This window comes from Astatotilapia calliptera, chromosome 6 (genome assembly GCF_964374335.1).
Source record: "Astatotilapia calliptera chromosome 6, fAstCal68.1, whole genome shotgun sequence".
NCBI lineage: Eukaryota > Metazoa > Chordata > Actinopteri > Cichliformes > Cichlidae > Astatotilapia > Astatotilapia calliptera.
This window is the reverse complement of record NC_137427.1, coordinates 24,463,060-24,473,656: the sequence shown is the minus strand read 5'-3', so window position 1 is coordinate 24,473,656 and position 10,597 is coordinate 24,463,060.

The window sequence follows — 10,597 nt, the reverse complement described above, 5'->3', positions numbered from 1 at the left end:
CGTAAAATCGCAGGTAGTCTGCATCTTAACCAAGAGATACTCGGTCACTTTGAATGCACTTGACTACAACTTGTGCCAGGGTTATGTAGGTGGATTCATTTTCACACTTATTATACATTAGAGTGTTAGTAGTCCAACCCATCCTACTTCAGCCGACATTTGCAATCTCACATACACCTCCATCAGGGAACTCAGGTCTGTGATTTATTGTACGCTATCAATGAGGAAATGCCTCAACCGCTTGAAACGAATTGAAAAAAGCTTTGTTTACTTGTCTGTTAACTTTGTCTGTTATACTTGATGCCTCAGTAAGCAGTAGTTAAAAATAAAAACACACACACATGCACACTGGGTCTTAAACTCACAGATGAGTCACCAGTTTTCCTGTTTATGTCTCGAACGAGCTTCGTGCTGTTTTGCGATGCAACTCATGAGAGTAGTCAGATGAATCCAGCTCCGAAAAAACAAAACAAAACAAAAAAACAACGCTCAAAATGAATAAAGGCTCAACAAACAAGTGCTATGCTTTTGAGGGCAGCATGTGAATGTGTTTAGCAAGGAATGCAGGATATGTCATGTAAGATTCACAGGCCTGCTTTGATCAGCGCTCACTCTGATTTACAAGGCCTGGATTGAAGATTTGTGTGTGGTTTTATTGGTGAGAGTAAGTCGAGGATAGCAGTTTCTCAGTTCAAAGGCTGGATTTTTGTAAAAAGGTGAGGTCCATACGGACTTCGTGGGCAGATGTGTCAAAACTGGTTAATTATTAGGTAAGAAAATACGTGCCTGTGTGTGGTGAGGGGTTATCTTGTAGTCACGCGCAGAAACACTTGTCATTTGTCAATGCTCACCTCCTTAAATCACTCACTTAGTGTCTGGGTGTGTTTCTTTTCACTTCCTTAAACTTAAACATAAAAAAACACAATGTGTACTTCATTGTGCTGCTTTTATTTTACATAATTATAATTTTCACAAAACCCTTCATGCGCTTATATTTTCAAGGCTGTTTAAAAAAACAAACTATATACATCTTTTTAGCCCACAAATAACCAGCTTTATGTTTGCAGCGTTTCTAAATCTGCCAAATGCACAAAAAGACAGCTTCAGTCAATGCTGTGAGTCATTAATTTGCAGGTGGTGACAGCGCTCTGTTTTTGTGTTTCCACTCTTTTGGACACTGAATGTAACACTGACTGCAAACAAACACTACCGGAGTTTATTTTACCAAGGTCCTTTTGGAATCAACAGCAGTGGGGAGTCATTAAGATGTGGCTGCCATTACTTTGTTGCTCAATCAACATTGCCACAGATGAGTGGACAGTATATATGGTAGCTCCACTATACAGCAAAGCTGTAACCTTTAGAGCGTAAAAAGATAAAACCAACATAGAAGTGCCAAAGAACAGCAGTTTCTCAAACCATGGTTTTAAAAAAGAAAAACAGCTTCCATCTCAGATTTCTGCTTTCAGCTGTGCACAGCCTGTGAAAATAAAAGTTTTTTTATTAAGGATTAAAATTTTGTATTATTTGGGATGTGGCAAATTTGATACACAGGTGGATGCAGACACATCCCGATCTCGACCCAAAATAGTACTTCACGAACCACTAAGGTGGAACTCTCTGGCTTTAGTAGATGGTGTTGTGCAAAATCTTAAGTCATCCCTTGATTCTTTATATTTTGGTTGAAAAATGGGAGATAACTGCACCCAATTACTGAAGCAGTCTTCAGGAATAGTTGTTCAGGCTTCTTGAAGGATATTCAAAGCACTTCTTTGGATGTTGGCTTCCTTTTTTTCCATTTTCTTTCGAGATGATCCCAGAGTGATTCAGTGATGTTGAGGTCCTGGCACTGGGGTATCAGTCCATGACTGCCAGTGTTTCATTGTGTGTTTTTCTGTCCAGGTATGATTTTTTTACTGCACTGGCACTGAGTTTGGAATCATTGTCATGCTGGAAAATGAAGTTATTGCCAATCAGTTGTTTTCCAGATGTGTTGCATGGTGAATCAAAATCTGACAGTACTTTCTGTCAGTTTTGACTAGATCTCCAACTCAGCCCCAAATCATGACAGAGCCTCCACCATGTTTTACAGATGGCTGTTGGCACTCGCTGTTTTACCTCTCCTAATCTCCTCCATTTATTATTATCATATGATTGTTGGTTTCCAAATGATTAGTTTTTTGTCCATCAAATAATTTCTCCTGTATTTTAATGATTTAAAAAATTACAAATATACCATCTTGTAAAATAAAGATAGAATATAAAATTGGTTCTTTGCTGAGTTTTCTGTTATATGTAAACACAGCACTGGTTCATCCTTTGAGTTAGGTGTCTTTTGTTATGTTTCAGTGATTCATTGTTCCTTTTTTTTGTGTTTTCAGTCCAGTGACTTGGGCAGCAATATTATAAAACCTGATACAAAGTATTTTTTGTGTCATTTATTATGTTGTTTAAAAAATATATTTGCTTACATGTTTGCAATGCATTTAATAAGATGCTTAATATTTATCTCCATCCTATGATGTTGTCAACAGATAAGAGCTCTTGGACTTGCCACGATCACAGCAGGAGATCCATTTGTCAAACAGGCAAATCTGATACTAGGCATCATTGTGCTCCTTTCAACAGCTCCAAATGGTGATACTGCCCCTCCTACTCCCAGGGGACAAGCTTTAACCCCCACCCCATCCCCATCTCACTGTCATCCCTCATCTCTAAAAAAGATGCTTTGTCACAGTGTTTCACTTTGGCAGTTTAACTTGATAGTTACTATTGAGTGCTCCTGGGTGGCAAAGGGTACAATTTCCTTTAGCTAGATAATAAACTCCAACAATTACTGCGACCTTCCCATGGTGGATTCACAGGTCCTTTCTTTATTTAACTGTCCTTCTGTCCTTAAACTCCTGGTTCTCTGTCCATCTGTCTTTCTGTTATTCTAAGCCTATAACTATCAATCTTTGATCCCCACACCCTCCACACTCAGTTTTGAACATAGTGGAATACTACCACCCCTACCAGTTCTGATTATATTCTACAGCTCTGCAGCAGGCAGGAGCCAACGGACTCTGCAACCAATCAAGACAATGAGATACATGCAGACTCCCTACTTACAAGCTATTTATTTACTCCATGAGATGCCCTGGCCTTTGGTAAACATCTTCACGTCGTGTACATCTAATTGAGCACACTGTTGACATTACTTTTTTGGTTATGCTGTAAAGCAGAAATGTAAGCTTCCCTGGGGTCATTTCTGTTTCACATATTGGATGGGGCAGATGTGAATGCTGATTAGCTCACAAAAGGTTGTCCACAGCAGCCAAGACTGCGCTGCATTTACTGAAGGTTGCTTAATGGGTGGTTTGGCTCCCAGTGGGTTCTTTTGCACACTTTCTTCCTGGCTTTCCCAAATTCTTCATGTACTACAGGGAGATTCAAATCCTCACTTGTTCCTGATCATGTATTAATAGAACAATACTCTTGCCAGCTATTTTTTTTCCTTTACATGGTGGGCCACCCAGGTGTTTCTACACAAGCAGTGGATGTGTTTGGATTTAATTAAAATTTTCTTCAGTGTCACTAATCAGGCTGAGCTGAGAAGTTTGTTGTAAAATAGCATCAAGCTGTGGTTGTTTGGAGAGAAGGAAATGGAAGGCCAAAAGGGTAAGAACATTCACATGAATACGGGGAACTTTAATGAAATAATAAATACTTAATGTGTGAATTATACATTTCAAATTTAATGTGAAAGTAAATGTTGCAGGAAAAAAAAATCACCTAATGTGACCAGTGGGGATGAGTAGGGTTATTTAACTGGTTTTTAAAACATGAAATCATGTGATTTGTGAGTGACTTGAAGCTGTATCGTGTTTAAAGTAGACTTACAATGATGTGAAAAAGTATTTGACCCGTTTTTGAGCAGGAAAGACCTGTTTAAGGTCATTCCAAAGCATCTCAATCAGATTTAAGTCCGGACTTTGAATGCACCCCCCAAAACCTTGATTTTGTTTTTTTGAGTTATTCAGCCCCGCCATGGATGCCAGCCTTGCCCAGTCTCTTTATTACTGTTGAATCATGAACTCTGACCTTAACTGAGACAAGTGAGGCCTGTAGATGTAGTTCTGGGTTCTATTGTGACCTCCTGGATGAGTCATTGATGCACTATTGGAGTAATTTTGGTAAGCTGGCCATTCCTGGGAAGGCTCGCCAATGTTCCAAGTTTTGTGGATAATTGATAACATGGTTCACTGGAGTCCCAAAGCCTTAGAAACGGTCTTTTAATCCTTTCCAGACTGGTAGATGTCACTGACTCTCAGCTGTTTCTTTGCATCCTGTCATGATGTGCTTTTTGAGACAGTTTAACTTATTTCACTTTATTGGTCATTTGTTGATTGAGCAGGTCAGACAGTACTTTTTATAGTAGTAGTATAGTAGTAGATAATATTTTTGTGTGGCTAAAGAAACTGAATTCAACAATGTGGCTAATGACAGTGAATTCATGATTTAACATGAGAAGCAATTACCTTTACAGAGGGCCAGGTAGGTTCAGCTTTTTCTCTAAATAAATTAAACTAGAAGTTAAAAACGATATTTTGTATTTACTCTGATTAATATTAGACAAAGCTAAGGGTCATTGTTTTTTTCACTGCACCATATGTTATTCCAATGCTCTGCTTAGTTCACAGTGTGAAATAACCTTTATTTATCCTTCCTGGATCTTGATGCAGCTCCTCTGTTCATCCACTCTGACACAAAGTGTCAAGCTCACTTTAAATCAACTTTCTTCTGACTGGCTGCTCCTCCCAAACAGAAGGTTTGAACAGCAGGTTGATGGAGCTTCTATACTTAAACCAGGAAAAAGAAAACTGCAGCAGTCTTGCTTTTGGCTCATAGGGATTACTTGTCCATATACTGACTAAAACAGTTTTGTAAGTTTACAAATAATTTCTTCTGCTGTGTGAAATAACTAATGAGAGAAGCAATTAAAGCCTGTGATCATAAATGAAAACTCACTAAACATAGAAAATATTCCAGTGTTGCATATGGCAATCATTTGAGGTTCATACCCACCACGGTGTCAGGGAATGCAGTCACAAGGACCACATGTGTGATCCAAACGCAAGCTGCATGTTCACATGAAAAAGTGCAAATGCCAGACAAGGCCATGAACCCGACGTGGGTGAAGTGAATGTGATGCACAACCATTTATATTGGAGTGTGTTTTAAAAAAAACATATGGCTCCTCTACTTCTTTCCACCTGCAATTTTTCTGCTACCCCCAACATACACACACACACACATACACACACATACACACAAACACACAGGCATTCCCATGAGGGCGATCCCTTACCGGGCTTCCATCACTCTCTCTAAGCAGTGCTCAGTAGGGACCAGGGCATGAATGAACGACCTGGAAATCTCACTGTTTCAAATGACGAGTGTCGGAAGTGGAGCTGTGAGCCTGGCCCATTATGCTTCCCAAGGTTCATTCACTAAAAAAAAAAAAGGACAGACACACCAGGGGAGAGGGAGGATAGAGGTATGGCCCCACCCAGCCCGTTCATCACCCACCCCCACACCAGGGACTCCACTAATGTGACATCATGTCTCTGTCACAGAGCAGACTTCATTGTTGTCAGTGACTGGCTCTAACTTTCTGCTTTCCCTCTCCCTCCCTCTATCCCTCCCTCTCTCTTCCGTTCCCTCATGCTCTTTTTTCTTCCCTCCCTTTCTCCCCTTGTCCTCCTCTCTTTTTGTTTTGTTTTCACGAACAACAAAGGGACGCCAGAGTCCAGGCTGGAGACATCCTTCCTCTCTCCAGCCATTTAAAAAGACAGCTCCCGCTTCCCACCCATTCCTCCACTTGAATAGACAACACACACACACACACATGGAGACACAGGACCCCTGGCTGAGCCCACAGCTTTACATTGGCCTCTAATTTCCTTTTACAGCAGTGCCCATGTGCGCACCGTGAAGCAGCCTGCCCTGTTCCCCTTCTCTCTCATTCACACAAACACGTGCACAAAAACACACGCGCACACCGAACCGCAAAACTGGCTGCCAACCCGTCATTTATCAACAGCTCGCTGGGAGGTTTTCTCACAGACACTGGAGGTGAAGTCCCTCTCACTCCTTGATTAACTGCCGCCACCCAGATTCATTTACCATAACTAATATGGAGTGAGGTCCTGTGTGGGCGAGCTCACTTGTGGAAAACTTTACCTAAAATGTTCTATTTTTAGGTAACATTACATAACATTAGGTTTTTATTTATCAGCTCCACAATGTCTTTTTTTCAGTAAATTTGAAAAAAAAAATTAACCATCAAAGGTGACGTGGCACCAAGATTAATGGCATAACAGGTATTCCACACACAACTGTACCAGAGGCACCATGAAATATTTGTTATCTGCTCCAATACTCTCTACTGTGCTGTGTATTTCTTCTTTGGCTTTCTACTAGCATGGGTTGAAACCAAATGTCATCATATATCAAAAACTAGGGTAATGGCATGTGTCAGTCTGCAGTGATTTATATTTTTCTGAAGTGCGTCTCCCTGAAGAAATCCATTGTCTGGCCTCAGCACACTTGGTTGCCTGATATAGTTGAGAAGTTGCACAGACAAAGGATGTTGAGAGTGTTTAGGTTTCATTTATGATGTGATGTTCTGCTTTCATGCACTTTTTCTGAAACCCATCTTTTTGTATTTCACTATAACAACTGGCCTGTTCAGAAGTATTATGGGGTACCATGTGGTACAGAACCAGGAATAACACTGTTCTGTTTACCCGGCACAGTCGACTAAGAAGGATTTGTCCTGCTGCAGAAATGTACTCTTTGGCAGGCTTACTAATCTTTTATCAGAAACTATATCCTACCCTGTCATAACAAATTAACAACTTTCTTTCCCTCGAGATATTTTACAGGATGAAGTAACATATCTAATAAAGTCAGTGGTACACTATGATTGATGAAAATCCCAGTATTTATACTGGGGTATTTATACTTGGCTCTATTTTTCCTATTTTCGGATCAAAGTATTAACAGTAACCAAAAAAAAAGGTTTTAGGCAACACACAACAGCTGCAGTGTAACCCCATGGAACGATAACTCCATGTCAAAGTAGGGATAACCCTTTGTCTGGCTGCAGGCCTCTGTAACTTTCGACTCCACCAAGTTGTCTGATTGGGCTAACATTGTTAAACATGTTAAACATCTGTCTAGTGAATCATGTGGAAGGACCAATTAGCCAATCAGCAATGTGGGTAGGAATAACAATACTGTATGCATTCTCAAGCTCAACAGAGATATATCTAATAGCCAGTGTTTGCTTGTTTTCATCACATCAGATGATATACATCAGCATAATTATTGACTGACAAATGGAAAACAGATGTGTTTTTGACTATCCACCTAAAAACCCGACAAAATCAGTATGCTGGTATGGCTATGCATCAGTGTTAACTTAAAATGATGTTAATTTAGCTCTAAGTAGCTTTGACTCAAATTGGTATCTTCTTTCTGTTAAAACATGCAACGATGTTTGATTCATGGAAATCAGTCGAGTAAAATGGAGCGTCTGCAGTGTCAGATTGAAGATGGAAACTGAGTGTGACAAAGATATAGGGTTAACCTTGGGATGGCCAAAAACTTTGGGATGTTTTATAAAATGTAAATGTAAACATCTGGGAACTGAAGAGACCAGCTACTGGACTTTCTGGAGATCAATGTTGTCCCATTTTTGTCCGATACAGGATTCTAGCTGCTCAACAGTCCTGGATTTTCTTTGTTGTATTTTTTGTTTAATGATGCACTAAATTATTTCGTTTGGTAAATGGTGTGGACTACAAGCAGGCCAGTTGATCACACAGACAACAGCGATGTCGAGCTCCATTTACACTTGGAAACACATACAACCCACTTTGGTCTTAAGTGGGCCGGACAAGTAAAAATATAGTTTCTGTCAGTGTGAAGATGCAAAGTGCAATTTCAGCTGTACATCGAAGTTATTCTATAGTAGGATCTGTCAACACGTCTCTTTGGGATTAAGGACTAAGCCCAAAGAACAAGAAATAAATTATATGTACAATTCTGGTTCTACATAGCCCAGACTGTCCTGTAATTATTATATTAGAGATCGTTTTTAATTCTAAGAAAATGTTCTATTTTTATTATTTATTTTACAGTGAACACATTGTAAAGAAAAACCTGACACTTTTGTATTGTAGACGCTAAACTGATTATCAGTTAGGTTATTAGCATAGTGTGAATAGATGTGGGGGACCTCTTTATCAGTAGGAGAAGGTGTACCGTTTGTGAGAATGCATTTAAAAGTCAAACATTTATGCCTTTCTGCATACTTTCCAAAGCCGTTCAGTGGGCCAGATTAGAATTGGGCCCTCTGTAGTTTATCCTCTACTACAAAGCCATGCTGTCATAATAGATGCAGTATGTGGTTTAGCATTGTCATTTTGAGATATTTAAGGCCTTACCTTTAAAAGACTTTGACTGGATGGAACCCAATATTGCTCTAAAACCTCTATAGTCTTTTTTAGCATTGATAGAGTCTTTCCAAATGTAAAAACCACCAACCTGATGGTTGATGCGCCCCGGTACCATCAGAGATTCAGGCTTTTAAACTGAGACCTGATAACATGCTGGATGGCCTCCCTCCTCTTTACTCCTGAGAATGCGGCGTCTGTGTTTTCCCAAAATAATTTCAAGTTGTGATGAACACAGAACAGTTTTCCACTTTTGCCAGAGTCCATTTTAGTTGAGTGTTGGCCCAAAGAAGACACTGGTGTTGGCAAAACTGTGTTGACATGACAGAATCATCCCTGTTTATAATGCCCTGAGGTCCCAAAGATTTCCAGCATTCGTTTTTGGCTTTGTCTCTTGGATACAGAGATTTCTCCAGATTCTTTTGATTTTAATATGTACTGTAGATGATGAGATGAGATGACAAAGTCTGGAAATTAATAAAATGTATCAGTTCAAACATCTGATATGCTTTCCATTTTCTTTTGTGAATAAAATATGGGTTTATGAGATTTGCAGATCATTGCATTGTGTTTTTTATTTATATTTTGCACAGTGTCCCAAGTTTGTGGGGAATCGGGATTACATTGCATCTGTTTTCCAGTCAGTTATAGCATTCTCACTCAATATTGGACCATCTTTTAATAATCCATCCTCCCACCCCGAAAATAAAATAAAATTCCTTCATTTTTATTATTCATGGTGACCAGAGCAAGTTGCAAGTCATTTGGACCCGGTTCTTAGAGTACGCTTGGGGAGTGTGATCGTGTGTACAGCGTCTCTTTATGTCTGTCTCCACGTTGGTTGAGTGTGGAGTAAGTGCATATGAGAGCATGAGGGTGGGGATGGATGTTTGTATCTGTGTGTGCCTGTATTTCTGTGTCTATATGTCAGGTTGGGTATCAGTCGCCACCTCTCTGGGGACATCTCAGGCCCTCCAAGATATGGAGGCCGATCTCCCCCCACCACTTCCCCTGCCAGTGGCGGACGCCCTCAGACATTGGTGTGTTGGTGGTTCTTTGTGTCTGGGGATGGGCATCCAGGTACACACCGGCTCACTCCTCGGTGGCTGCTTATCGGGGCCTGGAGCCTGGGGATCACTCGGGCCACTTCGGGGGTGGGGTGCCCTCGGCCTCTCGGCCTGGGGCTCGGTCACTCTGACGCAGCTGGCTGCCGGCGGAGCTCACAGGCACGTCACTGCAACTCCCCCCCTGGCTTCTGCTCTGCGGCTGCTGAGTGAGCCCTCATCTGGGGCTCTCGCCAGCTCTTTCTGGGACAGTGGCGCGGCTGCCCCTCTGTTGGTCTTCCTTGGTCTCTTGTGCTCTGGGGGCCTCTGGATGTCTGGAGTTTTGATCTCCTCCATACCTGCTTCATGCCCTGGTGGACGGGGCTGTGGCCCCCCCACACCCTCTAGCAGATCATTACATGAAGGAACCTTTTAAAAAAACAAACGTGTCCAAGCTCACAGGTGTACACACGGGTGATCACACACACAAACTACACCCTTTTTGGCTCCTACCTCAAAGCACACTGTGCGCTGTCGATCTTACATGCTGCACAATAATGTTTAATATTTAGTATTTACTGTTATATTCCCATAGATCATCGTGATGTTGTTTATTCTATTGCTCTCGTTTTCTTCTGCTTGTTTTCTTTTTTCTTTCTCAACAGGTGATCCAGGTGATTGATATATGTTTTTTTTGTCTGCTTATTTAGTTGGTTTTTGTTTTTTTGCCCTTTATCCCCGTGCCTCTTCCCCGCTGTTTTTCTTTCCCTCTTCCTTTCTCCCTTTTCTTTTCCTCATTCAAGTCTGTCCCGTATCTACCAATTAAAAAAAATAAATAAAATAAACAATAAAAGGTGAATCAAATAGACCATTACGGCAAGGCCGGGATGGTCCATTTGGTAAAGTAAATCCGTTGGGCATCTTTCTTCGCCTTTAGACAATAATTCTGATGGCAAAAGAGCCAAACGGGACAGGCAAAAAAAAAAAAAAAAAAGGAATCTGCCTTACATGTTACATTAAAGAGATCGACAGATTTAACATTAGTACCCA